General features: G+C 38.9%; 1 pseudogene; it reads left to right on the forward strand.

Annotated features, from left to right (window-relative positions):
* Positions 1 to 389: 389 nt before the first annotated feature.
* LOC132676551 (elongin-A-like) lies at positions 390 to 3,863 on the forward strand (annotated as a pseudogene).
* Positions 3,864 to 7,768: the final 3,905 nt, after the last annotated feature.

A 7,768-nucleotide genomic window follows, 5' to 3' on the forward strand; every position in this document is an offset into this window, starting at 1 on the left:
TTTGAAGATTATTTAGTTGTTCTTTTTAGTTGTGAGTATGAGACTAAAGATTAATCTTTCAGGCTAAGAATAGGTCCCCTTAGGGAGAGTGTTTTAGGCTGGCCTAGCTTAAGTCCCACTGCTGATGGGCAGGCTCATTACAGCAAATGACCATTGATTCACTTTTTCATTCCTTCAAGCAAATTTATTTGGTGCCTATGTATCGGACACTGCTTTGGGGTAAAAACAAAACACATGGGTTATTACTCTGGGTGCAGACACAAGACCTAACACTGCTTAGAGTCAAATTGTAACTTTGCTTCTGATGAGGTTTTTGGGATGACAGTGGGGTTGGTGGGGTCTGGAGCCAAAGGCCAAGAAAGAATTCTTGAAGACATCTCTAGTGCAAAATGGGGATTTTATTAAAGCAAGGCGATAGGACCCATGGGCAGGAAGAGCTGCCCCCAGATCAGGAGGAGAGATGGGAAGGTAAGGTCCAGGGGAAGTTTCCAGTGAGATTTTAATATGCTAAGGAAGACTCACAGGATACTGGAGGCCTAGCCATTGTCAAGCTAAGGTTGTTTGCCTTCTAGCAAATCATTAGCATTAAGACATAGGGAGTTCCTGGAGAAACATTTTACTCTGCCAGCCTCAAGTATCTGTCACTGGGCTGCAGCTTATAAGGAAATTTAATTCTATCTGCCATTTCCTTCTGCCTTTGTTCCCCACATCCTTATGGAGGGGTGATGTTTGGGCTCCAGGAAACAGAGTCTATAGGTTTCTGGAGATTAGGCTATTGATGAGATTGTTTTTTTCTTGTGATTTACTAAGATATTTGCAAATAGATGGAAACTGAGGTCCTGTAGGACTATGATCTCTATCAGTTAACCATTTGTTTTTCCCCTTTTCTTTGTTCTAGAGCAGCCAAGAGAGCCCGAGGAAGATCAAACATGTCCCACCTGGGGGTGAGGGGCTGTTTGTGGGCCTCTCAGCTTGCCTTATGCTCCTTCTTCACTTCTGTTATGTGACTGTGTGAAAGTGAATTTGATTTCCCTGAGCCTCAGTTGTATCATCTGTAAAATGGAGATAATATAACCCATTTCCTCGGGTTGTAGTGAGGCTAAAATTAAGCTAACCACTGGCACATAGCCTCTGTCTAGGGTGGTCACTACTGAGGGGTTGATCTTGCTGACTCTCTGGTCTGAGAGCAGGCCAGCCAGCCCAGGGGCCATCAACAGGTGTCTCATTCGGGCATGACCCACAACTCCTTTGCATAAGTGGAGGTAATACGTGGTTAAGATTTGTAAGCCCAGGTGCTGGGGTTTCCTTTAGTCTCGGGTGACACACTGGAAAGTTGTTCCAGGCCAGATGTGTGGCTGCCCAAAGGCCTGGCAGAAGCCAGTAGGCCCAGACCGAGTGGTTCCCAGTGGCATGCACACATGTGAAGCCCACATGTGGCCAGTAGCACCTCAGTCCCCACCAAGGATGCGTGGAGACCAGAGCTGCAATCACAGGACTGTACCAGCCCCCTCCCTGCTGGGACGGTCACACTGCTGGTGGCCAGGCTCGTGCTCCAAATGGTGGAGAAGCTGTAGGCAAGGCTGGCTGCAAACCTGGACCCTAGGAAGCTATGGAAATATGTAAAGAAACGCTCCACCTTGCCTGTTACAGTAGCCATTGTTGTGGAGAGCGGTCATGAGAACAGTAAATAACCTGTGAAAACACCAGCATTGGAAGTTTTGCCAGGGACTCAGTGGCCCAGGGGAATAAGCTGGTTTCTGTATAACCAGACGATTGAAACTGATGAAAAGAACTTGAAAAAGAGCCATCATTTTTTGTTTTATTCTGCTTTTTATTTTAAATTTTAGTTCATTAACATACAGTGTGATATGGGTTTCAGGAGTAGAATTCTATGATCACTTACATGCAACACCCAGGGCTCATCACAAATGCCCTCTTTAGTAACCATCACCCATCTAGCCCACCCTCCCACCCACCTCCCTCTGTCAACCCATATTTTGTTCTCTATCATTAAAAGTCTCTTGTGGGAACACCTGGGTGGCTCAATCGGTTAAGTGTTTGACTTCAGCACAGGTCATGATCTCATGGTTAGTGAGTTGGGCCCCACGTTGGGCTTTGTGCTGATAGCTCAGAGCCTGGAGCCTGCTTTGGATTCTGTGTCTCCCTCTCTCTCTGCCCCTCCCCTGCTCACACTCTGTCTCTCTGTCTCTCTGTCTCTCTCTCTCTGAAAAATAAATAAACATTAAAAACTTGAAGAAAGTATCTTATGGTTTGTTTCCCTCTCTTCTCTCCCACCTTGTCTCCCCATACATTCATCTGTTTTGTTTCTTAATTTCACATAAGAGAAAAATCATATGGTATTTGTCTTTCTCTGATTGACGTATATCGCTTAGCATAATACATTCTAGCTCCATGTAGTTTTTGATGGCTGGGTAATGGTTGAACGTGCCCCAGAGAGGACCTTCAGAAGAAGTAGGACATAGAGAAGGACTACCAAGAAAATTGAAAAGCCTCCAACAGCCAATCCACATCCTCGATCACAGACAGGGAAAAAAGACAACAACAACAAAACTTAGAAAACTCAGACCTGGAAATACCTCACAAAGTGTCTCACAATCTTGAGAGGAGAGATGAGAGGAAGAGGTGCCCCAGAGTTTCACCAGCTTCTTCCTATTTCTATTTCTCAGTCCAGGAATCTTCTGATTACTGCCATGTTCAGACCCCTCCATCATCCACCTGTCCTCATCAAGTGTTTGTGGACAACGGTCCAGATCTCCAGTGGAGGACCAGCAACCCATTGTTCCACACCAGAAGCCTGGTCACACAAATTCCTCCCAGGACGGTCTGGGGCTCAGTCAATAATAGCACCTGAGTGAGCCCCAGAGGAAAGGGGCTGTGGGTCAAAATAAGGAGCACAAACTGACCCACAAGGAATAAACTTTTGAAGGATACCAAAGGGGATGGGAAATCCTCCTGCTTTGATCAGCAAGAAATCCCACAAGGTGGTATCCATAGAAGAAAGTCAAAGGCCACTCGAAGGGATGAAGCAAAGAAGAAACCACCCTCTAGTGGTATCAAGAAAGAAGGAAAGAAAAGGCAACAGCCTCAAGAAGTTTTTGCTTCCCTCGGAGTTGCTTTAGACAACCATCTTAAAAAGCTCAAACACAGTGTCAGTGAAAACCAAACCAAACAAGCAAATTCCAGAGGTTGTAAACACAGGAGAGGGGGCCAGGGTAAAAGAGGTTTCTAACAACCTAAAGACTTAAGAAGGGAAACTTCTTAAGACTTCTAATTTGGATAAAGTCAGTGGTCTCCCTCCCTGAAGTTCAGGAAGATATGGATGATTAATTCAAGCATCCCATCATGTCTTTGGAGTCATACCTTGACTATGTCCAGCCCCGGAAGTAAAAGACAATTTCATTTTTATGGAAACTTTAATCACTGCACTTGAAGAAAAACAACACATACAAAAATAATATTCTAAAAGCACTAGGCAAAAAAAAAACATGGACTCCATTCAGAAATTATCTAAAGTGAAGGAAGACAAGTCAGAGAAGCTACAGCCAAGTGGAGCTACTTCTGCCAAGTTGGAAAGGTCCCCACTGAGGCATTACCAGTGTTATCAGACTTCTTTTACTGAGGTTAGAGGTCCATTACCATCCACCTCCTGCCCTCAAAGTTGTGTTCTCCTTTCAACAAAACACAGAGCATTCTCTTCACCCCAGGAAAAAGAAGTTGACTTTCTGAACTCAGAAGGAATTCTAAGATGCAGGTATATTCTGGTTCTCCAAGTGCCTATCTTCTCAAAACAACTAAGAGAAGAAAAGAGAAATAAAGTTGAAGTTACCAATACTTGCTGGTGACTTTCTGGCATCTTCCCTTGACAGCCAGATCATCAACATTTATGGAGTCCCTATTTTTAATGAGCACATGGTATTAGCAACTGCAAAATGAAATGCTATGTCTCCTTTAAACCTAGAAATTTTTCAGGAACGCAGTTTACATGCTAACGAAAAAACTTAGAAGTGTGATCCTTCAGTAATAACTTTTCAAGGACATTTTGTAAAAAGCGCTTCTTGGGTGCAAATTTACTTTTATTTAACAATTTTCTTTACACCATTGTTTAAAGTGGCATTTCCCACACACATTTGTAGGTCTCACCACACATACGTACAAAGCAAACAAGTGTTTTTAAATTATTTTTTTTTCATTTAAGGAATCATAGGATAGTTTAGTTCTTAGTAAAGAACAGAAGTTTTCAAATTGCTAATGTTTCAAAACTTTATTTAAATAAAAAATCAAAGTACTTTGATCAAACCAGGCTAGAATAAAATGTTAATAATGTCCATTCTTATAGCTGTTAACCCACTTGTGTTTGAAAACAATCTGAAAATAATAAGTACTTTATTTTTTGTTTAATTTTATTAATGTTTATTTCTGAGACAGAGACAGAGCGTGAACAGGGGAGGCGCAGAAAGAGGGAGACACAGAATCTGAAACAGGTTCCAAGCTCTGAGCTGTCAGCACAGAGCCTGACGTGGGGCTCGGACCCACGAACTGTGAGATGATGACCCGGGCTGAAGTCGGACGCTCAACCAACTGAGCCACCCAAGCACCCCATAAGATGTACTGTAATAAGCCTCAAAATAGTTGGCATGAAAAACGGTTATTGAATTAAAAAATGAACAGATATTAATAAAAGTGAGTTAGTATCAGGAAACATAGTTGAGAGTTGAAGTGTTTAGAGTTTGAATAAATGGAATAGCCTCAGAAGCATAGTTAGGCAAATGCAAATAAAGTTTCATTTGCACATGGCAACATATGTATTGTCCTCCTCCAGCCTAATACTTGAATACACATCACAACAAAAGCTGTAAGGAACTTGGGAATGAAAGAAGTTAAATGCAAAGTCATACATACGGGGAGCCTGGTTGGCTTAGTAGGTTAAGCATCCAACTCTCAGTCTTCAGCTCAGGTCATGATCTCACGGTTCATGGGAATGAGCCCCACGTCAGGTTCTTAGCTGACAGGGCAGAGCCTGCCTGGGATTCTCTCTCTCTTCCCTGCCCCTGCTCGTGCTCTCCCTCTCTCAAATAACTAAACTTAAGAAAAAAAAAGTAATATATGAAGAGTGTTTAGAATAGTGTGTGGCACATATTAAGTGCTTTATGCTTTAAGTATTATTATTATTAGTGCTACCAACACTATTAATAATGCTACATCTTCAGATAAAAGAAGAATATGAAATATCAACAATTTAAAGTTAAAGCCATCAAAATTTATTTGGAGTGTTTATTTAAATATAATAACATGACTAAAGGTGACTGGCTGGCTCAGTCAGTGGAACATGTGACTCTTAATGTTGGGGTCATGAGTTTGAGCCCTACATTCGGGGTAGAGATTACGTAAAGTAACTAACTAACTAACTAACTAACTAATAATATTATCTTTCCAGAAAAATTTACACAAACACTCCCAAGAACCAATAAGCAAGTATAGCAGGATCACTAGATACAAAACTAGTATACAAAATTCAATTACTTTCCTATAAGTTTGCAATGAATATTTTGAACTGGAATTAAAAAAAATAGTAATTATAATAGTACCAAAAATTGAGGTTCACGGAGGTAAATATTGCAAAAAATATATAGAATCTGCATGCTCAAAACTACTAAACACTTTTGGAATATCAAAGATTTAAAGAAAGGGAAATGTTTTGTTCCCACTCATGGGAGATTCAGGATTACTAAAATGTTAATTCCTCTCAACTTAATCTATAGATTCAATGCAATCTCAATCATAGTAATTGCTGTCAAGGATGAAAGGCAAAATTACCCTAACTCCTTGCTGGTGAATGTGGAAGATGGTATAGCCACTTAGGAAGAAACTTTGGCAGTTTCTTACAAAACTAAATATAATATTACCATAGGAACCAGCAATCATGCTTCTAGGTATATATTCAAATCAGGTGAAAACACAGATTCACATAAAAACCTGTATGCAAATTTTTATAACAGCATTATTCATAATAGCCAACAATTAAAAGCAATGAAGATATCATTCAACGGTTGAATAGAATTTCATATATTTAATAAATAAATAAATAAATAATAAATAAATAAATACAAATTAAAAAATAAAAATCAACAGTTGAATAGGGAATTAATCTGGTATACATGTACAAGGGAATACTATCCAGGGATAAAAAATAAATATCTCATTACATCATGCAAATACATGTATGAGTTTTAAATGCATATTGCTAAATATAAATGTATTTGCATGGATGTAATCGTCCACTCCAAGAGCAGGAAATCTAACTCCTGCCATCTGTCTTATATTACATACCTTTTCATTTATAGTATAAATAAATAGTGGTTTTTGAATTATTGACCCAATATTTAGGAAATTCTAAAGAATCAAGTCTGAAATCTACATAACATATGATTCCATTTGTATGACATTTTGTATATACCAAAATTGTGAAGAGATTACACAGATCAGCATTTGACACACTTTTGGCAATGGTGAGGTTTAAGTACACGAAGCACAGATAAATTTTTAAGACTCTAAAATTATTGTCACATAGAGATGCAAGAAACCTTCAACAAAATATTAGCAAACCAAATTCAATAATACATTAAAAGATCATATACCATGATCAAGTGGGATTTATTCTAGGAATGCAAGGATGATTCAACATCTGCCAAACAAACAATGTGATACATCACAGTGACAAAATGAAGGCTAAACACCATAGAGATCGTCTAAGTAGATGAAGAAAAACATCTGAAAAAAACTCAACATCCACTTATAATAATAACTCTCAACAAACTGTGTATGGACAGAATGTATTTCAACATAATAAAGGTTCAGCATAATAAATGACAGCTAACATACTTAATATTGAAAAGATAATACCTTTTCTTTGAGATCACAAATAAGAATGTTCTCTCACCACTTCTATTCAACATAGTATTGGAAGTCCTAGCCACAGCAATTCGGCAGAATAAATAAATAAAAGGCATACAAACTGGAAAGGAAGAAGTAAAGCTATTTGCAGATCACATGAGTTTATTTTTAGAAAACCCTGAATAGTCCACCAAAAAAGAGTTAGAACTAATAAATTAATTCAATAAAGTTGCAGGATACAAAATCAATAGGCAAAACTCTGTTGCATTCTTGTGTACTAACATGAACTATCAGAAAGAGAAATTGAGAAAACAACCACATTTATTACTGAATCAAAAAACACACCTAGGAATAAATTTAGCCAATAAGTAAAAAATCTGTTCACTGAAAACTATGACATTGATAAAAGAAACTGAGGAAGACACAAATAAATATAAAGATATTTCATGCTCATGGATTAGAAGAATTAATATTGCTAAAATGTGCATATTACACAAAGCAGTCTACAAATTCAATGCAATCCCTATTAAAATTCCAATGGAGGGCTGTTGGGGTGGCTCAGTTGGTTAAGCTTCAGACTTCAGCTCAGTTTGTGATCTCACGGTTCTTGGCTTCGAGCCCTGCATCAGGCTCTGTACTGACAGCTCAGAGCCTGGAGCCTGCTTCAGATTCTGTCTCCAACTCTCTCTGCCCCTCCCTTGCTCATGCTCTCTCTGTCTCTCTCAAAAATAAATAAACATTAAAAATTTTTTAAAAAATTCCAATTGAATCTTTCACAGAAATAGAACAAATAATCCTAAATTTTGTATGGAACCAAAAAAGATCCTGAATACCAAAACCCATCTTGAGAGAAAAA

This window comes from Panthera onca, chromosome C1, assembly GCF_046562875.1.
Source record: "Panthera onca isolate mPanOnc1 chromosome C1, mPanOnc1 haplotype 2, whole genome shotgun sequence".
Classification (NCBI taxonomy): Eukaryota; Metazoa; Chordata; class Mammalia; order Carnivora; family Felidae; genus Panthera; species Panthera onca.